Here is a 25,075-nt window from a genome sequence, read left to right as displayed (position 1 = left end):
GACATATTTCTTTGTCTCTCCATTTTGGTTGCCTCCCTGTGTTTGTTTCTATGCATTAGGTAGGGTTGCTATATCTTCTGGTCTTAGTAGAGTGCACTTATGTTGTATGTGTCCGGTGGGGCTCAGTGGCACAGTCTTTCTGGCCACCTGAGCCACGTGTAGGTGGTGTGTGCCCTCCTCTTGTAGTGGAGCCTTGGTTGATAATTGCATATCAATTATCGTTTGATAATTGGGCTGACCCTTGGCCTCACTGGTTGTGAGGACGGACCTTGACTACAGTGGAAGAGTTGTTGTGCAGGGGCTGACCCTGCAGAGCAGAATCTGCCTCCCCAGGACTCTAGTGTCCTCTCAATCCACCCCTTGGGTATGTGGTATTTGGAGGTGGCTGGGTGATGTTCCAGGTCGATTTGAAGCTGGCCACTGGGGGCGCCAGCCCCAGGACCACCTTGGAGGGGATCCGCTATAGGTCAAGTTCTGCCACAGCCTGTGCCCTACCCAGGCCACCCAGCAGGAGCCACAAATAAATCCACAGATGGTGACTGCCCATGCCATGTTTGGATGTGCCGTGAGAGGCCAAGCCGCGAACCAAGGCTGGCTACTGCTAGTGCTGGCTTAGGGCTACTCAGCTAGAGGTACAGGACACACTCAAGGCAGATACTGCTTATCTGGGTTCTGTGAACCTTGAGAAATCCTAGGAAAGTCTGCTGCTTGAGCTAAGGCAGGCGGTTTATATGAAAAATCTACTGGAAGCGGCTTGGGTATGCCCGAAAGTTGGGTGGGGTGGTGTCTAGAATTGTCAGGGCGTGGCGAACAAACGGCGGAGACGTATATGTGCGGGCCACCTGCTTCCGCCCAGCGGGAAAAGGCGCAGGGCTCAACAAAGGAAAAGTGGCCTTCACCAACTCCTCTGTCTAGGAGAAAGCCGCCTCTGCAGCCCCCGTCCCAAGACAGACAATTCAGGTCCCCACCATGTGTCCCTGCCACCTTTCCAGTTGATGCCCCTACGCTGGAGCTCAGAGCGAGTGATTCCATTGGTGGGTAAGTCCGTGTGCAGTCCCTTTAAGCGGAGCACCTGGGAGTGCAGCCGCACTCCGTCTCACTCAGTAACAATCTCCGCAGGTTTTCACAACTGGAAATTATGGGGACTTCTCTCCCCAGCACTGGAAACCTGGGATGGGGTAGGGCTGGCACCTCTCATTCTTCTGGGGGGTGGGGGTCCCTTCTGACCTTTATCCCTTCTGACCTTTAATGGTCACACTCAAGTGACCCGTTCCGTGTTTCTGCCCCTCCTACCAGTCTTGCGGTGGCTTTTTCTGCACGTTTTCAGTTGTAGAGCTTCAGTTTGGCAAGATTTTAGGTGACTTTCAATGATGGTTGTTTTGTAGATTAGTTGTAATTTTGATGTAGTCGTGAGAGAAGGTAAGCAAAGCATTTACCTACTGCACCATTTTGGTATTTTCAGTCATATATTTTTTTAATGCCTTGGTTAGCTTGAGCCAAGTTTCTTTTGGTTTTCAACATAGAGAATGACTTGTCTGCATATAAAATTTTTGTCTCACCGTTTTTCTTGCCTTTCATATTTAGTCATGTGGTACAAAACTGAGATCATATTTTTGTTTCTTAGTAATCTTTTTTCTTCCTGGATTTTTATAGGTTTTCCTCTGTAATTCAAATATTTTCTCCTAATGTATCTAGGGTTGAGCTCTTTTTACTGATTTTGCATAGTACTTACTGAATCATTTTAGTTTCCTGAGTCAGATCTTATATTAGCACTGAGATGTTTTTAAAAACTTCTTTATAATTTTGAATATTTCTTTGGTTATATTTTCTTTATTCTCCTTTTTAAAATATATTTTTAAAATGTGAATGCCTTTTTGTAGACATATAAGTTACATTCAATGAAATACAGAAACTAAATGTATGGTTTGATTAGTTTTCCCAAATATATATATATATAAATATATATATATAAATATATATTTATTTATATATACATATATATACATACATATACATACATATACATATACATATACATATACATATACATATACATATACATATATATATATATATATATATATTAGTAACCCACATCCCTATTAAGATACAGAACATTTCCATCATTCCAGAAAATTTCCTCATGCTCTTCCCAGGCATTCCCAATTCCAGAAGCAACCTGAAGTGATCTGATTTCTATCACCTTAGATTAGTTCTGCCTATCCTGAATGTCATATAAAGGGAGTCACACAATGTTACGTGTAAGACTTCTTTCTCATGTTTTTTGAGATTTGTCTATGTTGTTGCTTGTATCAGTAAATAATTTTACTTATTACTGATTAGTATTCCATTATATGAATACACTACAATTTGTTAATTGATTTTCCTGTTTGTGGATACCTGGGCTGTTTCCAGTTGGTGGCTATTATAAGTAATGCTGCTATTAACATTCTTGTTAGGTTTGTTGTGGACATATTTTTCATTTCTTTTGGATAATTACCTAGGGTGGAATTTTGAGGTCATGGGATGGGATTACATTTAACTGTTAAGAAACTGCCAACAATTTTCCAAAGTGATTGTGCTATTTTCCACCCCATCAGCAATTTATGAGTTTTGTTTGCTCTGTATACCCACTAACATTCAGTGTTGTCACACTTTTATTTTATCTATACTAGTGAGCATGTAGTGCTGTCTCATTGTGATCGCTGGTCTCTTTTTCACGAATACACATTCACATTAATTCTATTCCCCCTTTTATGTATCTGCCACCTCTTGTTTAATCCTTTTAGGGAATACATGTAGAGTTTCTATACTTGAGGGAGTGTCTGATTGGGTTTCCTATAGCATTAGTTGTACCTCTTACTATCTTCAGTGGACATATTAATAGTATTATTAATACTTTCATTGCTGGCTTCTTTACAATCCCTCCTTATCTCACCTAGCACCCTTTTTCTTCCATCCTTTTATCTCATAATGGTTACTGTTTTTTTCAGTGTCCTGTTTCTAAATCAGTTGAAGGTGAGAAACGTTTTCTAAAATTGTCTTTGAGATGATGTTTCAGTTCCCATTTTATGCACCTTTTCCACTGTCTATGCTATTTGTTTTTCATGCTTACTCATCCAGGAATGAAAATCAATCTACTTAGACCCAATATTTGTGAACACATTGCATGGGCAGTGTGTTCCTGGAGCTGCTCAATATGTACTAGGCTATAAGTTTTCTGGTCCACAACTGGAGGGCAGAATGACGTGTCCTAGTTCAGTATCAGCTTCTGACAGGAATGTGACTGATGTAGCTTTGTGCATTGAGATAGGATCTTTCCCCCACTGCCTGTTCTCCTACATTCAAAACAGAGGACATAAAAATTCATCATTTGGGGGGTGCCTGTCTTCTAAGGCTCTTCCTTTCTCCTCCCCGTAGGCTTTTCTTGTTGGATGTGTGTTCCAGGATTCAGTGTGCCTCTACTCATTCTTGTAACATCCAACTTCATTGTTTTCTGGGGGTTGAGATTTTTATACGAATATAGAAGTGATGGCCTGCTGGTGTGAGGATGGTTTCGCTCAGCAGAGGGATAGCTGACAGTTGTTAGGAAAGGAATGAACTGTCTCCCTACCTTCTTTAAAGCCAACAGTTTGTTTTTGTTTCCAGCAGGAAATCATACATTGGTTAATAATTATAATTCTGAATTTAGTGTTATGAGTCATGATAATCCTGCATTGCTTTCAAGTTTCTGGCCATGGATAACTGCAGGTTTTGGTTTGAGGTATTGTCTAGAGTTTTCCTTCTCTCCCCTCCTTTCCCCCATGACTTTATAAGCAGTCAAAAATAGGAACTTCTTCCCAAAAACCTAATACATGTCTTCTTAAATTTTTCCAGTTTTAAGATTATATTATTCTATACATTTCCCCCCAGGAATCTTGGCTCAACTACTCGTTTAATCAAATCCAAGTTTGTAGAACAACTAACATGTTTCTCTATTTTACATACATAAATAAATTCAAATACATGATGATCTCTGTAGCAACCTATAGCATTTTTAAGTGCTGTCTCACCAGGGAAATCCTTTTACAGATGAACAAATGTCCTGGGGAGAAAAGGTGGCAGGAAGCTAGTTAATCGTATTTTTGTTACTTTCTTAAAAGGGTGATTAGGTGTATGTTTCAAAAGATATGGCATTATTATCTCTGCAAGTCAACTAATCTTTGAGGTCCTATGATGTATCTGGCACTGTACTAGAAAGTAGACATACAGAGATGTGTAAGACATGGTTTCTTGCATTGGGTAATTTAAGACCTTCCTCCTACTTCTACCATTGTTATGTGTGGAACTGGTGTGTCCAATCTTTGGAATTTGTGATGTCTCCCATATTGTTTAAAAATCTTTTGACTCTCATACAAATGCATTTTTTTTTTCTCTCTTAAGATTGTCTTTTTTGTCTACCAGGAAAGCTTTGAGTATGATATTATATTCCATTGTTCCTTGGGGGTAATAAGATTGGTGAAGTGAGAGTCTTTGAAGAATAACACTAAATAATTAACCCAGAAAATAAAACTGAGCCTTCAGCACAGCTTTTGAGACATCCTGGAGGTATCCTCTGCTTCATATAATGAAAATCTCAATCCTGCTCCCTTGGGAAATGGGCCTACCTTAGTTGTAAGATTCAAAACATAGCTAAACATTCAATCATTGCATGTAAGTACACTTTACATACTGTTAGCCAAAGTTACTTTTCCAATTCAGAAGTAAGGCGACAAAGTTAAATTCAAATCTTTTAAGAGAACAATTTCACATGGTTAGCCTTTAAAATACATATTCCTTAAAATATCATGAAAACATTGCCCCTTAAAACAATGTTCGTAAGAAACACATGTGTCCCTCCCCTTGATTTTTCTTGTCACCACCAATAAAAATAAAAGCTGTTGTTTTCTTCATGACCATCAAAAAAATTCCATTTTGACTTTCTCAGTCTTGACTTACAACACCATGGATACCAAACAAACAATAAAGTCCAAGGAGAGAAAGATCAACCACCTGTCCAAGGTATTTACTATAGGATATTTTGGTAAAGACTCAAAATTTCCATGTTTGTCCACTGGATGAAAAGAGGAGCTTTGTTATTAGAAATTATATTCAAGAAATAAGTTGGTCCCACTAATACTTTGCTTGCTCCATATTATTGCTCTCTCTACACATATATTTGACGACTTATTAGCAAAGCTGTTCTAGATTAACACAGACACCTTCAGATCTGAATTAACAGCTACTGGACCATCATTCAGCAATTTTCTGCTCCTTCCTACTCCATGAGCAGTGAACAATACTTAGGACCACACATAGGAAGAATGGTGTTGGATCCAAAGTTTTGGCACAGCAGGATGCTATCTGCCTCCTTGTGATAATTTCAGACACAACATATGATTCCTGGCCATGGTAGGAGCTCAAGAAATCTTGGTTCCTTATCTATTTTCTTCCATCCAGTGGGTCTTACTAGTTACACACTCAGCAAAATATCCTGCTGAGCAAGCCAGCTTCTATGGACACTATCACCTCTGGCACAACCACACATTTGCTGGTACCTTAAGGACTGGATTTTTTAACCATATTTTGCCAGGAGTCCAACTTCTATAGCACACAGACGCACTCAGTTTCCTACTGCCTAAAGAAAAGGACAGCCCAGTTTTTCTGAAAGAATCATTCTCAAACAAAGGAGCTTTTGAGACCACAATGTGGCCAGGTAATTGGTGCAACTTCCAGAGCCAGATGAAAGATGTGCTTGGCTCAGATCCTCTTCTCTCTCTAGTGCCCTTTGGGAGCAGGATCTACCCGGACACAGGATCTGCCATGACAATGAGAAGCTATCATGGATTTATCACATGTTTAAGAACCAGGCCAAGAATGGGGTCATTATACAACATCCCCCATTTGATTGTCAGGAGACAGATGCTCCATTAACAGATGAATTTCCACTGACATTTTCAGGGACACATAAAACATTTGAATGTTTTTTTAGGCTCTCAAAGGAGTGTAGGAAAGTCCTAAGGCTGTATTGCACTCATGCCTTTAGTGAGAGCTTCATTGTTCGTATATGTTTTATCATTAATTTGCTTTCAAACAGAGCACTCATTTATTTTTCTAAAGTACAAAAGAGCCACATTATGATCACTGTACTTAAGAGACTTACCTGAAATGTATTCATTTCATCTTCTCAATCATTTACAAGAGTTCTTTTGCACCCACCATGTGCTGGATACTTTGCTAAGCACCAATATGAAAAGGTGACCATTCTTTACCTTCAAGAAATACAGTCTAGTGGAGGAGAGAGCTGTAATACAGTCATGGCCGTGCATGGGGCACTTATTGAGCAAGCAGGAATAGTAAGGAGGAGATTCTATAGAAGAAATAGCACATGCAAACTTAGAGTGACTCACATGTCCCTGATATTTTGGGCTATTGCAAGTAGTCTGATGGGCAGAGCACAGGAAGAAGAAGTAGGAAGTGACAGCAAGTGTGGAAAAAAAGTAAGTTGGGATTAGATTATACAGTGCTTTGGATATGATGATTTGACCAACGATTTGGGGAGTCACAGCTAGTAGAAGACCTGAAGTCAGGCCTGATTCATAGGCGTGGTTTTCTCTGCTAGATTACACTTGTCACTCCAAATGCTAGGGACCACCAACCACACTGATTGGACTAAAGATTACGTGATAGAAATATATAAATTACCTGTTGGAAGCAATCAGTGAGTTCTCTTATTATCTCTATATTACAGATGAGGAAACTGAAGCATGAAGAAATTAAGTAACTTGTCCAAAGTCACACAACCAGTCAGGTGATTCCAGGCAATCAGGCTTCAGCATCTCTAGTCTTAACAACACTTTACGCTCTCTTGATCTAGAGATCTTTAAGCATTTGTCTGTGTTCTACTGATGCTAGTGTCAGCAAGTGAGGGCTGCCTTCCAGAATAGATTTCATAACTGGCCAAATTGGGAACTGCAGGGATTAATGTCTATGATCACACAGGTCTTGGGGCCAAAGAATGAAGGACATCCCCTACTCATCTCTTCAGATATCTTTTTCTTTACCCCTTCCTGATTACTTGAAACCAGATACGTGGAACTGGGCAGCCTCGCCCTGGTAAGGGCAGAGACTTGCCAGAAGGATCTTCAAAGGATATTAACAGAGACTTGTGAGATGTTACAAATGGTGCAATTGTTTTACTACCCAAGACATGGAAAGTTAAAAACTAAAAATCTAAGAGAAATATTATGTGCCTGATCAATATTGATTGGTTTTGTTCACATATTCATGGAGAGAATGAAAAAGACATTGGAGTGTAAGCTGAAGTCAAAGCAGGACAAACAGTTGTATAAGTTTTTCTCTTCAGGCATTGATATTAATAGCATCCGAACAGTCCTTAGGGCTGTCTTCTTACTTTGCACTTACCAAAGGAGTAGGATATTTCCCTTGGAAGCCCAAATGTTAAATATACTCCTACAATATGACCCAAATAGTGTTGTTTTACAAATCATCTACTATGTTTTGAATATCAATAGCTCTTCAATAACTTATGAAGAATCAATATTTACTGAGAGTTCAACATCAAAGATTTATTATGTGAGAGGAGTAGGAGTTACTCCTAAGGAGTTACTCAGGGTTCAAGTCCCACTAGAACCAGCACAGTGGGAATTGTGACAGCAGGACAGATCTACCAATATAAAGAAAAGCTTTCCATTAACTAATTCCGTGATATACTGCAACTGCTATGCACAGGAGTAACTTCACTTTCCCCACAAGTGTTTGAGCAGAGATTGAATAACTCTTGGAAGGTGGTGCTTAGGTGGAATAAAGACATGATGTCTGAGGCTGGACTATAATGGCCTCTGAAGGTTCCTCCAGCTCTAAATTATCATGAAATAAGGTACAAGCATTGGCCTGCACAAAGACCTTAGTGTTTCTTTTTATTATTCATTCCATACGGAAAAGGGTATTCAGTCCACTTTTTAGAAGTACTTGTTATATTCATGTTCATTTTTATACCTCTAAAATTTTAATATATGTTGGATATATAGACATATAGATTTATATCTGCATGTGTGAGTGTGTGTGTGTGTGTGTGTGTGTGTGTGTGTGTGTGTTTGAAACACCTTTAACAGCATTTCATAAATCTCCTGACCATCTTTACAAGGTAGAACATGGAGAGGTATTTATTTCTATGATTTTATTGTAGATGGAAAAATTGGGGCCTAGGCTCTCCCATCCTCCTATTTCTGATGCTGTTGGTTGTAGACTTTGAATAGAGTCCTTTATTTTACATGTGAACATTTTAGTTGGTTTTAATTATAAAGAAAACTCCTTCAGGGGAGGGGCCGTGGAGCATTTGGATAACTTTCTGTAGAGAGATTTTATCTTGTTTTGTTACCCTAGAATGCATTGTTTTTGATCCAAGATTCCCCCTCCTCACACATGGTTAATATTTAAGAAGCACGTGTTAAACAGAATTGTCATACTAGAACTTTCCCTATCTCTTAGGTAAGAGCAAAAGTAGACTATGCACAAATTACATCTGATGAAGCAGCTATAAGTCCAAGTACCCCGAGAGAAGGGAAAATTTCAGACAATGCAATACTGCAGTAGTAATAGGATAGAAGTACAAATGCGTGGGTAGCTAAACAGGACTTCCCTCCATAAATCAGCTCTCACCTGGGTCCAAAGATGAATTTCTCAAAGGGATTTGCAAAACTAGATCCAACTCTTGTTGTCTTAGGGAGGCTGTGTAGCAGAGAACTGCTAGATTGAAAGAATTGGTTCATTTTCTGGCTGCAGTGTTGAGCAGGAGTGATAATTGATCGGCTAGACACTGCTGGAGAACCAGAAGAAAAGATCTGAAGTCCTCTACGTGGATATGAGCTCTATTGAGGAATCAACTTCTTTTTGCTTTGGCTTTTCTTGCACAAGAAATCTCACTCAAGGATTGACTGCATGTTTTGCAGGGTCTTGGTTTTGTTAGAGACTGGGTCATGTTTTCTCAAGTCAATGATTTCCCTAAGAACTGATGGTCTTCTTAGAACTGCTGAAGTTCCTGAGGCATCTTGTTAGAGACTAAATCAAGTGAATAAGCCCACTCCCTAGGGCCTGTCTGATTCCAAGCCAACACAGGCTTTATCTCTTGCCATAAAAATTCATTTGCAGCACTTATCAGTCCTCCTGTAAACTATTAACTTAGGCAAGCACACATCAGTGTCAGCTGCCCTTTTCTTTCACTGCTGAGACAACCTGCAAAACTTGGCGTATACCAATTCTGGTGAAAATTCTACCTTTTTTTCCTTGTCCAGCTAGTTATTCCTTCCTCCCTTTCACCTACTTCCTTGTTCCAAAGCAATGTTTGGTATGCTTGTATCACTCTCGTTGTGGATTCTCAAGGTGGCACCAGGAAAGTGAGTGACTGAACTTCTACCTCTATTTTGTGCAGCTTCCCTGAGTCACAAAGGAGGGATCCGAGTTTTTAGCCATTCTTGGGAGATTGAAGGTTCTTTAGCAATCTACTTTGTTGTCAAAACAAAAGTAGAAAAGGTTTCCAATAAGTGGATTTCTACTCATTCCTACCTACTGCCTTTCCTTTGTGGAGTACTTACAGGGATTTACTTTTCATTCCATTGTCACCGCAACTCTAGGAAGTATATATTATTAGCTTCATTTTTCAGAGATGGAGAGACTCAGTCAAAACAGTGAAGTGACATACCATGGCCACGTGGTTGATAAGCAGCCAGGCCAGGGTGTGGACCCTGATCTAGTGACAGATACCATGTCTAGTGCTCTTTCTTCTACCCCATGGCTACCTTCCCAGTTCCATGGAGGGAATCAAAGCCTGGAAGAATAAATTACAACAACAGTAGTGAAATTAATAAGTGACCTTTAGCTTTTGCTATGTGCTTGATAACATACCAATAACTATATGCATTATTCCTTCTACTCTTCATAATTTTTGAGGGCTGTCATTATCATCCCTATTTAAAGAAGAAACTGGGTTTCAGAGAGCCTAAGTGACTTGCTCACAGGTTGGTAGAGAGACTGACTCCATCTCCAGACCTGGGTGTTGAGTCATGGAATTGTGCCATACCACTAAGTAGGAGAAAAGCAGGGCCTTGTGAACAGAATCCTGAGCAAGAAGGATAAACTATCTGAGTTTCAATTCTTACCCTGCTTCTATTCATCTGTGAGATCTTGGGCAAATCCGTTAACCCTTTGTTTGAACTGTTGACTTATTATTATAAAATGGGGCTGGGACTATTCAGCGTGATAATTCACAGAGGATGATCCAGTCAGGCCAGATATGCTTAGGGTCTCTCTAAGATGGAGAGCAGCGTACAAAGGCAAGGTACTTAGTGTAGGAACTACAACTACAACCTTTATGTCATGAATCCTCAAAGCAGTGCCCAGAATCTCTGGCCTCTTCCCTTGGTGCCATTCTCCCTCCACAGCTGCCAGACCAACTTGGTTAGGAACAGATTTGTTCTTTAAGATTGTACCTCCCTTTCCTTACAATATAAAAATTCATTATGTGAAATTGAGAAGTCCTTTACAAGGAGTATATTTCTGAGCACCCTCTCACTGGCTGCTGGGTAAAGCAATTGTTAGTCAATAAACAAGATTAGTCATTGCCCTGAGGTTGTTGATATTCTGAGAAAGACTTCTTTCATCCTAGAGTAAATAGAACTTTCAGAGGGAAGGTCCTGGGCAGCTTGTGGCCCTGACAGAATTGATTTGTTCTTGTGTCAAAGGTCATTACTGTCATGAGAGCTGTCATTTACCAACCGCCTCCTATGGGACTGATGCATTAGATATATATATTATTTCTAACCCTCATGGTAACCCTCTGAAGTAGTTTTAGTTCCACTTTACAAAGGAAGAAATTGAGGGTCTGGGAGAACTGCCCAGGATCTCAGAGCTAGTAAGTTTCACACTGGTCTTCCTGCCGTGTCATCCATTCTCTGTCACCTAAATAACCAGCCAGTTTCAAAGTACCATTCCTCCTCCTTTTCTGTCAGTCATCAGAACCACTCAAAGCATGTAGGACCTTGCTGGCAGGAAAGAAATCCTGCATTTTCTAAAGCTCACACCCACCCTTTGGGCAGGGTCAAGGCTATGACCAACTGATGACAATTTATCCAAGCCTTTGTTTCTTTTATATTCATTCAGTCCTGGGTTCTGTTTAGTTGTGATAATAAATACAATAGTTTTGGAAATTTTGATGCCTTGGAATACACCTTTGGAATTTATGGGTATAAGGAAGCTACAAAATGTAGTGGAAATTGAAATATACAAAATAATTTTCCATCTCATCTACAGGTCTACAACTGCATTTTTGGAATAACAAGATAGATTATGTAGTCACTGCATTGCTCATGTACTCACCAGATTTTATTTAGAGAACTATAAAGGACAACGTGTAAAGGGGTAGAATATATTGCTATTTTTCAAATTTTGAAGGAAAATCTTTTAGAAAACTTTTGTTAGCTTCCCTAAACTTCACCCCCTGAAAGTAAATTTTTAGCTATAAAAATGATACCTTGAGAACCTTTCCATCGTAACCTTAATCACAGGAGATGAGTGGAAATTATTATTCCTAGCCTTATAGGACCCCAAAGTAGATCACAGCTCTTCCTTTCAGAAAATAGTTTTCCAACCAGATACGTTGTCTATCTCACAGTCAAAACCTCTTTCACATTTGAGCTATCTTAAACTGAAAATGTCCGTAAATTACACAGCCAGGCTCAGGAGGAGAAAAGAAAAAAAAGATAGGCATTTAATTCTGTCTCTGTGTTGATCTTGCATTTTTCCTATAGCATTTCTTTACACTTAAGAAAAGCCTGTTGATGTGCAAACTCTATGAGCCCCTGTAACTTTTTGGTCAGTTTGGGGGGCTTAAAGCCATATGTCTATGTGTTTTCCCTTATTTTTCCTGCTTCTGAGGAAAAGCAACTCTGCTTCAGCTCTGGAGCTTCCTGCCAAGGGAGCCTGCTTTCTTAGTGACCAGCTCTGGAGAACCAGAAATCCAGCCAGAGGACACATAATCAGCTCGTTTCATCTTTGCTATTGTTATTGTGGTGGTGGTTGTTATTTAGGAGCAAAGACCTCAGCGGGGACAGATCAGCTGGCTGCAGGGAAGGTTTCAGGCTTCTTGTCATAGCAGATCAAGGGGCCAGAAGGTGACCTGTAGAGAGTGTCTGCAGTTCACTGAGGACACCACCCTCAGAGCTGATAGAAACACAGTCCAAGTGACTGATTTTAGAACCCAAACCAGGTAGATATTACATACTTTCTCATGTTAAAGAAAGGTAAGGGATGAAAGAGAGAACAGAAACTGAAGGGTGGAATTTAGTTATAAAAATAAAGCAGGAAACAACCGAACAAAAAATACTCTTTCAGCCGCTCAAATATTTTCCTGTTTAGAAAACTGGTGTCTCTGACTTAACCACAAATAACAAAAAATAAAATAAGATGAAATGGCCTGTTTTTAGAGTCAAGAATTCAGGCTCTTCTCTTTGAGAAAAGAGAGAGGCAAAGAAGAAGTTGAAAATGCTGATGACCTTGTGATGAAAGAGAGATGTCTGTAAGCATCCCCGCCAAAACACACTTTTGTCCAATGCCAAGGAAACCCATTGAAAGTGATCAGCTTTGAAATTTCACTAGGGACTAGACAGATGTTCCAGAGTCCAGACATGATATAATAAAGTGTTCTATTTGTTTACTTTGGCAGGTGTAGGAGGAGGTTACTAAGCAACACTGATAGGACTGGAGCCAGCACCATTTGAAAGAAAAAGGGAATCCTTCTCTGGGACAAGGTTTTTCTCAACCTTCCTATTCTCAGAGGGGCCCTGAGATATCTACAGGAAGAGATAAAATTTGTCAGCATCGTTGGTAAATCCCTGAAATTTAGGGAGCTGGGCTCCCTAAAATACTGCTCCGTCATTGGGGGATCCAAAGGGAGGCTGGAAGATGGTGTAAGAGGGATTAAAGGGCTGGCTAGAGAAATGGCTCTCTCATGCAACACCCCAGACTTCTCCACCATCCTCAGGGCAGGTATCAGAGGCTGGTTTTCCCTCTTATCCAGTTGGACGTTGCTCCTTCAACTTGCCAATCTCAGTCCTCATGCCACTGAATGCCCAAGGAGGGCGCTGCAGGGCCAAGGTGGCAAACCCACGTGATAAAGGAACCCTGACCATGGCCTCATGGGAACTTTGCTCCAGTCCACAAAATGACTAAGAATGCATACTCTGAGCAGCGCTCAGTGGTGACAGAGGTTTCTCCAGCAGAGTAGGTCTCAGCCATAGGCGGTGCTCTCTTGGGGATGGTGCCAGTTTAGTTGGCTGATTTATCATCCGTCTCCACTCCACTTATGCTTTGTAGGTCCTCCTGAGCTCAAAGACTAACTGGGCATGATGAGGGACTGGCCGTTGTGGTCACAAGTGATAGACCATAGAAGTTGAGCTGATGAGTGGTGACATGTGAGCAAACTCAGCAAGAGTGACACTCAACATTGGGTTGAGCCTTAGTCATTCACCTGAGCCCTAATGGAACCAACCGGTCACTCCCAGAACTAAGCAGTGGGGGAATCCTCCCGGGGAAGTCCTGCAGTTGGATAGACCTGGGGAAGCAACCAGAAGGGGAGGGGTTGGCCCTCTGGCTGATTAATGTTCAAAGACAGAAAAAAGAAAAAGAAAAAAAAATGACTGTAGCTGCAAACACTTCCAATGAGCCTGCAAATCCTTCCAGGTCCGATAGCAAAGCACCCTCTTCCTTTCCTACTTGTCTTTATATTTCTACTCATGGCTGAAGTTCTTGGCAAATTGACATACCTTAGATCACAAAAAATGTTAGGGTCAAAGGAAAGTAGTTCCCAGGGACCTGGATGTCCCACCACTGAGACCCATTCCCTTGGGGGAGGTCTGGATTGGCCTTTTCTTCGTTTATTTGCAGCCACACTGAGTGACCTGCCAGTGGCTTTGGCCCACTTCCCCAGGCTCCCAGGCAAGAGTTCTGAGCCTGTCTTCTCTGTAGCAACCTTCATGTGGTAGCCTGGGAAACTGAGGAAGATTACTTCAGCAGAAACAATTCTCTGAGGAGGCATGCCTTATTAATATGCCCTTTTGTTCTGCTTTTGCTCGCGGATGTCTCAGCCTACCCTCTGTCTATACGGTAGTCCCCCTTTATCCTTAGCCACAGGGGATGTGTTTCAAGACCCCCACTGGCTGTATGAAACAGCAGATAACACAGAACCCTACTGGTACTATGTTTTGTTTTGTTTTGTTTTGTCTTGTTTTGTTTTTTATATACATACACACCTATGATGAAGTTTAACTTATAAATTAGGCACAAAAATAGATGAACAACAATAATGTTTATTATACAAACGCACTGTAATAAAAGTTACATGAATGTGGCCCCTCTCTCTCTGTCTCTCTGTTACTCTCAAAATATCTTGTTATACTGTACTCACCCTTCTTCTTTGTGATGATGTGAGATGATAAAATGCCTACGTGATGAAATGAAGTGAGGTGAATGACGTGGGTATTGTGACACAGCGTTGCGCTACTTTTGACCTCTCACCGTACATCAAAAGGAGGGTCATTTGCTTCAGGCGATCCTGGATCATTGAGCCATGATGATGCCAATGGTTGGGGATTCTCAATAGCTGAACTCTTTATTTCTGAAATTTTCCATTTATTATTTTGGAACCCTGGTTGACCGCGGATAACTGAAACCATGGAAAGCGAACCTGAGAATAAGGGGGGATTTACTGTATTCACTTTCCTTCTAACCCCCTTTCAGATAGTATTTCTCTCTCCTTTACCTTTAGGCAAAATGGGCCAAGGCCAAATGAGTTTCACATTTCAGAGTATGATTTTGAAAGAACCTCCAACTAGGGCCGTCATCGACAACCTCCTCAAAGGAATATGAAGACTTCTCCAAAATGCCAATGCAATAGCTTTTTTGGTGGCCAGAATCATGAACAGTCAGAACACAATGGGCACTGCACTCAGAAGCAGAACCCATTTGGCTTCTTTCCTTTCCTGTTTCTTTTCCTCGAGGATACTGGGAATTGCTACTTATGTCACACAACGCTCTCATGTCTCCTTTAGAAAACTTGAAGCCATTCTCCCCTGCGTGTGACAGTTTACTATGCTTTGGACATCCTCTTGTGCTGGGGGAGGAAGTAGAAGAGAAAGTTATGCCTTTCACGCTGCTGCTTCCACACCCAGACATAATCCTCAACCCAACCAAAGGAGGAGGTGCTGTGACATCCAAGCACAGGCAGTTTGAAGGAGATTATTCCGCAGCTGCAACTCAAATGCCATATGGCCATTTATTTACCACACATTACTGAGTACCTACTACGTGCCAGGGTTTTAGAGCCACAAAGTGGGTGATACTGCTACTGCAAAGCCTGGGGAGTTGAGAGTCTAGGGCAAGACCCTCATGGTCAGTGAGGGTTCTGTGCTCTGGGCAGATGTCCCTGGTTCCCAGCTCGTCCCCACTGTGGAGGCGTGCTCCCCTAACTGGCTTCTCCTGGTGGGAGGAGAGGTAAGTTATGAGGAGCAAGGGTTCAAGGAGGTGCTTCTCCTTGGGGGAGTCAGGCTTGAGAGAATTTCTTTGAGTCTTAATTGGCCTTAAACATCCACAAATGTGCTTGCTCTCCTAAGCTTCCTTTCCCTATGTGTGTTCAGTTTCTGAGCAGGCAGACAGCATGTGAATGAGGACCTTGAGGAAAGTAGCACTATTTTTCAGTCCCTTTGCTTTTCCTCAATTTAATTTCCTCTCTTCACTTTCTTTCCTTTTATCCTTCCACACCTTTGTCACTTCCCAGAAAGCTTAGTGGCTCCTCCTTGCCGACAGAATTGAGCTCAAACATCTCAGCCTGGCCTTCCATTGCATGCAGGCTCAGCCCAGGACTGTTGAATATGGTGTCAGAATGAATCCGTCTCTTGGCCTTTTTCAGTGCCTATTATTCGCAGGAGTTGATAGACTGCTTTTTCTGGAAACTTGAGAATTAGTGTTTTCCTTCAGAATCAACTTTTCCTTTTTGCTTAAAGCCTGTTAAAGACTAAAGGCTTCTCCCCTACACCCCACCCTCAACCAAACCTAATAGACAAGCATGAGCAAATATGTGAGCAAGCCTCCCCCAATCCCAAGCTCTGACCCTTGGAACGAGCTGAAACAGTGTGCCCTCATGTTTTGCAGCAAGAGATTGTCTTGCCTGCTCTAGCCCCATAACTGAACAATGATAGCAAGTCTCCCTGCTTTATATACAGATAAATTATTAACAGTGGGTTGTACTTTTCCCAGGTTGTAAAAAGATGACTGGTTAGAGTCCCAACATTCTCCTGGTCAGTGTAGAAATGTAGAGGAAGATGTGATCTCAGGCCATGTGCCTCTAAGATTCATAACAAAGATGTGGCAGGTGCCAGCCAGCAGTATGAGTGGGACGACAGACAGCAGGAAGACCACAGGTGAGGGACTTTGGTGACTTTCACTTTTCTTCATCAGCTTTGATTCCTTCCTTTCACCTTTCTCTTCTGGATCTGGGAATGGGTAGGGAGTGGGGAGTATGATTAAGCTATATCAATGGTTGCACAAAGGTCTTATGGAGAGGTCTGTGTTTTAATAAGAGACAGGCAAGGAGATGGCGTGTTAACATAAAGACCAACAGGAAGGCCCACACTCGACCCTGGGTGTTCCAGGGAGAAAGCGTGGACCTAGCATGGAGTTAAGATCAAAAGGCCAGTGTGATAAGACAGCAGCATGGTCCCATGAAAGACCAGTCACTGTGGGAACAGGGATGCTGGAGTCAAGGATGTATTGTGTTGGTGTGAAGTTGGGAACATCTCCACATCTCACTGGAAGGCAGAAAGGCAAAGGGAGGCCAGCCAGACGCCTGTGAAGATCCACTGGAGCCCATGCTCCAGGAAAGGGTGGAGTCTGAGGGATGAAGGCTGAGGTTTTTGTTTGTTTGTTTTAATTTTAACAGACTTCATTTTTCAGAGCATTCTTAGGTTTACAGAGAAATTGCACAGAGAGTTCCCATGTCTCCCCACTCCTCTCCACAGATTCCTCTATATAATATTATCATCTCGCATGAGTGTGGTTCATTTATTACAATGATGAAGCAATATGGGTACATTAGTATTTACTTGAGTCCATAGTTTACATATAGTTCACTCTTTGTGTTGTAACATCCAGTGAGTTTTGACAATGCAAAATGTCATGTAGCCACCATTACAGTATCATACAGAATAGTTTCACTGCCTTAAAACTGCCCTGTGTTTCACTTAGTCATCCCTCATGCATTTCCTCAAAACCCCTGCCAACCTCTCATCTTTTCACTGTCTCTATACTTTTGCCTTTTCCACAATATCATATAATTGGAATTATACACTGTGTAGCCTTCTCAAATTGGCTTCTTTCACTTAGTTACCTGCTGGTAAGTTTCCTCCATATTTTTTCATAGCTTTATAGTTCATTTCTTTTTAGCACTGACTCATACCCCATTGTATGGACATATCACAGTTTGTTAATCCATTTGGGCAGATTTCTCAGTGAGATAAAATGCAGAAACAATAGAAAGGATAGATGAAGAGAAAGCAGCAAGGGCCACAAGAGGTGACAGAAGCAAGAAAGAGGAAGGTTTGGATAAGTGGGAAAACAAAGGTCGGTACAGAGGCCTGAATTGGCCTAAGGAGGGCTCTTGAGAGCAATGCCCAGTGGGAGAGGCCAGCTCGTCACCTATTTCCCCCAGGTCTTCCCTGCTCTGATAGAAACTTCATTAGGGCAGCAATATGTCAGTGTCACCCTGAGAGTCCAACACATTACAGTTATCTAATAAATATTTGTTGAGCCAGCTAAACCTCCAAACCTTTTCTAAAGAGCAAGTTCACCCAGATTCCAGATCTGAAGCACCTGAGGTGGCCAGGCATCTCAGGCAGGTCCCAGCTGCTTGCTGGGCTGAGACCCTCCATGCCACAGGGAGGGTAAAAGCTTGCATGATATGCTCACCTCCTCAACCAAGAAGGCATATGTCTTGCTGTCATCTGCACCTGCCTTGTGACATATTATGTGGATAGAACCAGAGACAACTTTTAGGGAAGCAGGAAAACTAGGGGGGAGTCCAATCAACCAATATACCAGGTAAAAAGGCATTTTCACCACGGGCTAGAAGCTGGTTATCCATGCACTCCTTCAACCTAATGCCAAGGCACCAGAATTACCCACACAACTTCTGCAGAACAGGGAGAGCCAGCAGGGTGACCCGGGTGTTAAGAAACAGCTATGAGAGGAAGATGAGCTGTGCCTACCACATGCTCACAGTGGCTTGTCGCTGTGCCACAACAGTGACAGTGCACATGTGGGAGCTGTTGGAGCCCAGCAAACAATCTGGGTGGAAGGGGGATCGCTCTTCAGGCGAGCTGGTAAGTCAGCTCAAAAACTACAGCATCAAAGAAATTCACCAGTTAGAATAGTTAGAATTCACTGGCTGGATGGTCCTCCTCCAGGCAAAAGAGCTGATTGCTCAGATCTGCACCTTGAGCAATGTCACTGCTTAAAATCAGGTTCTCTCCAAGGCATGACACTGGCATTCCTTTACCCACATCACTTTCTCTCGGTACAATGAGCCCAGTAAGTCGATGGGGGTATTTTGCTTGAGATCTGTTCCCATCCCACCCATGCTTGTGCTGACATGATTTACACAATCAGCATGAGGGTAGAGAGATCTTGAGACCTTCTTATCTCAGAGAAAGAATGTGGAGGCTGCTTGGCCCAAGGCTGATTTGAACAGTGAGGCCCCCCAGAGACACCCATTTCACTCCTTGTCCTGACTGTTACATAACTCGGGAGTCAAGGGCCACTGTGGACAGTTCATTAAACAGAGAGGGTGTGTGTGGGGGGGGCATTGGGTGGGGCAAGGAAGAGCTGCCTTCCCACCTTGAAACCCCCTGAAGGGCAATCCGTGAAGAAGGACACATCTGTGGATAGAATGGCCCAGTGTTGATTCTGAGTATTCCCAAGGTGCCAGCCTCAGAGTTCCTTAAACCACAGGGGCACAAAAGTAGCCCAAACACCTCCATGTCACCAGAAATGCAAACAAGGGAGAGTTAGGCTGAAATCACAGCATAGAATCAGCCTTGGGGACAGCTGGCCTCTCCTAACACATCAGCCCATGGCCGCTTTTGCTGTGCCTGGCCAGTGTCGGGGGCATTTCTTACACCTATGGGTACCCAGAGAACTACCCCTAAGCTTTCTATACCCAAAAGTTTCCATGAGAGCATGTCTGTGTCTCACCACAACGTTTTCTTTGGGCATCTGCTATCTGGGGCTCACTAGCTCAATTTTCACCTTATCTTGCTTATTTGCATTTGCCTTCATGTGGGGACTTCATGCAGGGCAAAGGCCAACATGTGGTAATAGTAGAGAGAAAAAGAAGACAGTGCTACGACAAATCCTTTCCCTCTTGCTTCTCCCATTCACAGTTTTTCTCCCTAGCTTTCCAGAACACTCCCTAGACCTACCTCCTTCTATTTGAGTCTACACCCTTTCTTCCCCCGCCCCACCCTATGTGTCTCAGTCACAGACATTGGAGCATCTTTAACCATCCACTTATAACAAAGGCAAAACCTCGGCAAGGAAACCAGGAGGTGGGAGAGAGAGGAGGCCACACAGCTGAGAATGGTAGGCACAGGTTGGCACTAGCTCTTTCACAAGGAGTCTTGAGTTTCCAGGGACACTCACGACAGAGCCCAGAGCCATGCCGTCACTATTCATAATATTAAACTATGGGTCATTTATTTATTCATGTGTTCTCTCAACAAATGTTGATTGAACACCAATTAGAGGGTAGGCTATAACAACACTTAAATAGGTGACATGTAGTCCTTGTCCCCAAGAAGCTTGTGGGTGACACGGACACATGGACCCATAATGGTGAAAACAAACATGATGAAGTATTTGGTTCTGAAAGACACTAGGGCAGTGGGTCTACATGAGAAGGCCTGGAATCCAAATGGGCTGGGCTGGGAAGAATTTGTAAAGACTTGATGCCAGAATGAGTCTTGAAGGTGAAGTTGGGAGGAAGATACTAGATAGCATGTTCCTAACAGAAGGAGCCAATATAGAGCTAAGGCACTGAGAAGAAGGGGCAGTAATTGGGAAACGAGGGTATAACATGGCCAGAACCCTGACTGTTCAGCCTGGGGAGAGGTGAGACCTGAGACAGGAAGGCAGAACCAACTCAGGATGGACTTTGAGGCCAGTGAGAAGGCTGAGACAATTTGTTCCAGAATCTGTTTTCTTATCTACAGAATTGAAAAAGAATTCTGTTTTGTCTAAACAGTTGAATGCTTTTGGTTTGAAACAAAGCTTAATTTGGGCATCGTCCTGTAGTAAAGAGAAAGGAATAAATGAAATCCTTAGTGGTCCACGATCTTTCCCTAGTGAGGCCATAGTCTAGCCCGTCTTATTCTGCCACCCTGTGCTAGAACAATTATCTCTCTGCTTATAATCAAAGAGGAGACATCCTTCCCACAGAGGCTATGAAGATGTGCCAGGCAGCTGGGTCCCTGAACCTAGGGATGGGCAAATACCTGTAGTATTACTGTAGTTAAGAAGACAGATTCTGGAACAAACTGCCTGCCATTTGTTAGCATGCGGCATCAGTCACCATCTTCTGTCTTCCTGAGGAACCCACAGAAGCAAGCTTTCCACGGCCAGTGGCTCTCCCACATGGGCCTTGGAAATAAAGCTTACTAAGGCATGTCCTAGATGAGTTGTCCCTGTGTTCCCGGGGGAGCAGCTGACGTGAATAAAAGTGTTTGCTCATCTCTGTTCACTTTGAATCAGCCCTTTAAAAAAATAAATAAGGTGTGTTGACCTTTGGTGTGGGTGGCTAAACAAAGCAGGTGGCCCCAAATGAATTCCAGGTCAAGGAGAATAAGAGAAACTATCAGAGGGCAAGCTGCTGAAATTAACCAGAGCTGGGTCTGGAAGGCCCTGTGGCCTCTTTGTTGAGCTTTCTGCGTCCTGCAAGGTTCTGCTTCTTAGCAAACTCCTCTATAGCTCTCAGGGGCTGCCCGGAGGGAGGGGATGAAGGAGACAGCATGTGCCTGGGAGAGGGGATAACTGACACCATAGGCCAAAGTCAAGCTGAGCTGCTAAGGAAAAAATGATTAGGGATATATAGTTTCCGTTGAGGAAGGTATCAGAAAGATGGTTGTCCACAGAGTGGTTTGGAGGGGATGGACTTACTATAACAACCTTTAACCCTTATCTTGGGAAGATCAACTCTCTGACCTCTGAGGCCAAGGCAAGTTTACCTCATGCCTCTTGGCGTCTAATTCCCGTGACTGCTTTCACCAGGTAAACAGGAGGGCTTCCTGTGTTCCTGTAGGAAAACCCTGGACTGGGAGGGAAGATGCCTGACTTGATTCTGCTGCCCCAAAATGATGGGAACTTTTGGGGCTCAATTTCCTCAGCCATTTTTTGAGGGGTTTAGAGTCTGGAAGTTATGCACTCTTGATGCTAAAAGGGATCTTAGGAATCCACTCCAAACCATTTGGTAGATAAGGAACCTGAGCCGAGAAGTTAGGTGACCTGCTCCCAGCCATCGAGTTAATGAGGGGACATATTATATTAACAACAGTGATACCTTTTCTGTTAATAGTGTCAGAGTACTTATGTTTACCACTCATAAGATCCACTTTCTGAAGTAGATACTCTTAAATGCATTTTATACAGAGCAGGGAACCGGCTTGCCCAAGATCCCCAGCTATTGAGTAAAAGAGCTAAGACTTTTACTACTGCTTTGGTGTTCTTTCTGCTACACACCAGCTGCCTCTGATGACCCTCAGAAAATTCCAGCCACATGCCCCCTTGGGTGCTCCATTTTAAGCTGGCATCGACCTCAACATGAGCAAGGGGGTTGATTCTCAAGAACAGACTGATCCATCCATCACAAGGGTGAACAAGCAAGCAAGAATACGTACTCTAAATAGCTGCAGACAAGTGGCATTCATCTTCGTAGTGTGAACTAGTTTTTAATAGATAAGTGAGATTTTGAGTATCTGACATTAGAAATAATCTGTTTAATCAAAGGTAAAGCAAAACGAGTTAGTGAGCTACACTCTAGGGTAGGTGAGACAGCCCCTGCCTCTCTGATCTACAGTGAGATTTTCATACTGGCCCTCCTGCCCTCTTCCTCATCCCATCACCCCTCACTTAAAGGACACTAGAACAACCAGAACACAGGCGTCCCAGGTGGCAACAACACCTCTCAGGTTCTTAGGAGAGGGAGAGCTGCTTCCTGGGTAAACTGAGGCCTCAATTGAGGCATCAAGGCCTCCTCTAGGTGAAAAAGAGACATCCTCTAAGATCTCTCCAGGGTGAGGCTAGAGTAAGTCCTAGGTAAGATGTCAGGCTGCACTAGCCAGCATCATAGCAAATCTCGATGAACATCAATCAGGTCAATGTCATGCTGGGGAGAACCACAAGGTGAGGTTATTTGTACTCATTACACCAGCACCAACTAGTAGAAATATAACGCACTAATGTGGTTGGGAAAACGTTCATCCTGCTCTGAGTATTCTGAAAAGAAACAGATGCAGCAAAATAGAATCCCAAGTCCCCTCTTGCTCCAGCCAGTCAGTCTCTCACCACAAGGAATCAACAGGCTAGTCTTAGAGCCACTAGGAAACCTGGTCAAAGGGAGACACCTGCTCTTGTTCCTGGATTAGCCTCCACCTCTAGTTCTCAGCAGTGTATTTGTAGACATAGAATTTCTGCCTTCCACAAGTGTGACTGCCTCTGCTACAAGTTTCAGAGTTAATTATTAGCAACTGAACAAATCACAGTGAGCCAGGACTAGACCTTTCTACAGAGCTCGTGTGTTTCCTAGAAGCACGTTTCCATGAGGACTTTGCCCGTTTCATTCCTCCATGGGGCCCCGGACAGAGAAACAGACAAACACTGGGCCTATAATTTCAGTTAGAAGAGACCCAAGTTTCAACCCTCAGGGCACTCACTGGGAAGGTTTTTCTAGGAAAGTAAACTTTCCTATTTGACGTCTCAACCACACAGGTGTTTGGGGAGAATAAAAACACACTACCTTAGAAGGACATGGGTAGTCTGGCCTGACTTGGGGAGTATTTAAAGGGAACTCCATTCATGGTACAAAATACCTCTAAATGATGGTAAACTCTTAGGAGGTTGGATTTACCAGCTACATACAGACACCATGAAATTAACACATGCTGGAATTTAGGTTGGAAGGGATGTGGAAATTCATTTTGTCCTTTCTTATTGTATCAATGAGGCCTCTGAAATTGAAAGAAGATCCAAGCCTAAAGAGTGAGACTAATGACTCATAGGTCAGTTCATTTCCTGCCCAAAGGGATCTGAAAGCCTAAGGTGCTTGATAATGTCTTAAACAGTTGTTTCTCTAAAGTCCTTCAAACAGTTCCCTGAAAATTTTTTATGCAGAACAAAACTTTTCTTGTTTGATATACTACAGAGGTGGACTTTGGCCTAAATCATGCCAGAATATCATCCATTCTGAATTAGTAATAGTTCTTACATTTGCTCACTGAGCATTTATAACATGTGTGGCTCTATGCTAAACTGAACAGTAACAGTCAGATGACTTACCTCATAAAATACCCTCAAGAATAATTGTGTTATTTGGAAGATTGAATAAATATGTGCAAAGTGCTTAGAGTCCTGCTACCCAATCTCACCTACAGCCTCATTGAGTTCCTACTTTGGCCATGTAGAACTATGCCCTGTAGGAAAGGAGGTAAGGTGCAGGCAAGGTTGACCTGACAGATAGACACAATACATGAGCAGTTCTTGAGTTTCTGCCTGCTCATTTGTCCAAATGAAATAGACACCGGGGAAACAGCAGAGGGCTCCTGCTGTTAAGCAAAGTGTTTTCCAGTCCTGGGAATTACAACTGTTTTTTCTGTGTGAAATAAGGCAGCTCTGTCCTAACACTAAATGATCAATTGGGTATGACAGGATCAGCTTATTTTTCACAAGCCCAATAAATACAGCAGCAAGACCGCAGAGGACTCTGGATGGTCTCTTTGGAAACTGGATCATGCCAAGAACAGGCATTTAAATTGGTTCTTTTCTCTTTGGATTATCCAGAAAACCAGCATTATTAAAAACTGCTAAGAACTATTTTGTTTCATTAGTGTGCTCTAGGGCACAATTCAGAGCCTCGGTAATAGGCGCTAATCATCCGAGTCGTAGGACTCTTCCAACTGGTATATTCATACCTATCCTCAAATTTTGAGTGGGAATGAAAGAAGAGCTAGAATCAAGTGTGAAATGGAAGTTTTCTGATTACCTTGTTCTTCGTTATTTCTTTCTCTTTCCTTTATTGTTCATGACACTAGCAATAAAATCTATCTGCATGGAAATCTACGAACTATGTAGAACATTACATAAATTTATGGAGGGAAAGATATTTCTGGCAACAATAACATTTAACTTGAAGAGGCACTGTTTGGTCAACTAACTGTGAGACTTAGACTCAGGCAGAATCGATGCCCCAGTTTCTTTAGGTCAACAGTTATGAGTTGTGCTTTATTTGACCTAGCACATATACAGATGGTTAAATTCAGCAAAATTTTCTTCACAAAGCCTTTGTTTATCTCAAAGATTCTACATACTGATGTGTAAAGAATGCTCACAAAACCGCTTGGAATGAGATCATGAACCAGTATGTTGGGTTCTTCCGGGTAGAAAGATATCATCAAAAAATTCAGTGGGTGATGGTAGACCATGGGTCAGAAGTAGTGTGACATCTTCAAAGTCCACTCTCAACCATGTGTGATATTATCAACTGTACCTCACAACAGTTGAAGACCTTAAAACAGTTTTCAGGCTCCATGAAACATCTCCAGAAAGAAGATCTGGGGTAACATTTATGTGTGTGAGGACAAAGGAAGAAAGCAACACAGCCAACGTCTACCTCCTATTTGCATGTGCAGAGACTACCATGTTTCCCCAAGAATAAGACCTAGCCGGA

At 42.4% G+C, this 25,075-nt stretch overlaps 1 protein-coding gene across 6 annotated transcripts in view; it reads left to right on the top strand.

Annotated features, from left to right (window-relative positions):
• PRLR (prolactin receptor) overlaps positions 1-25,075 on the top strand; it is a 151,326-nt gene that overhangs the window by 26,849 nt on the left and 99,402 nt on the right. For 2 of the 6 annotated variants that reach the window (XM_019737297.3, XM_019737294.3), the window contains exon 1: positions 16,387-16,508. The exons of the other annotated variants lie outside the window; for them this stretch is intronic. The gene's annotated coding sequence lies outside the window, so the exon portion shown is untranslated. Of the gene's footprint in view, positions 1-16,386; positions 16,509-25,075 lie in introns of those variants that run through there. 6 annotated transcript variants of the gene reach the window in all.

Source organism: Rhinolophus sinicus, chromosome 3 (assembly GCF_057876585.1).
Source record: "Rhinolophus sinicus isolate RSI-liver-muscle chromosome 3, RSI-T2T, whole genome shotgun sequence".
NCBI classification, from domain to species: Eukaryota; Metazoa; Chordata; class Mammalia; order Chiroptera; family Rhinolophidae; genus Rhinolophus; species Rhinolophus sinicus.
This window is presented reverse-complemented; position numbering and strand designations above follow the sequence as displayed.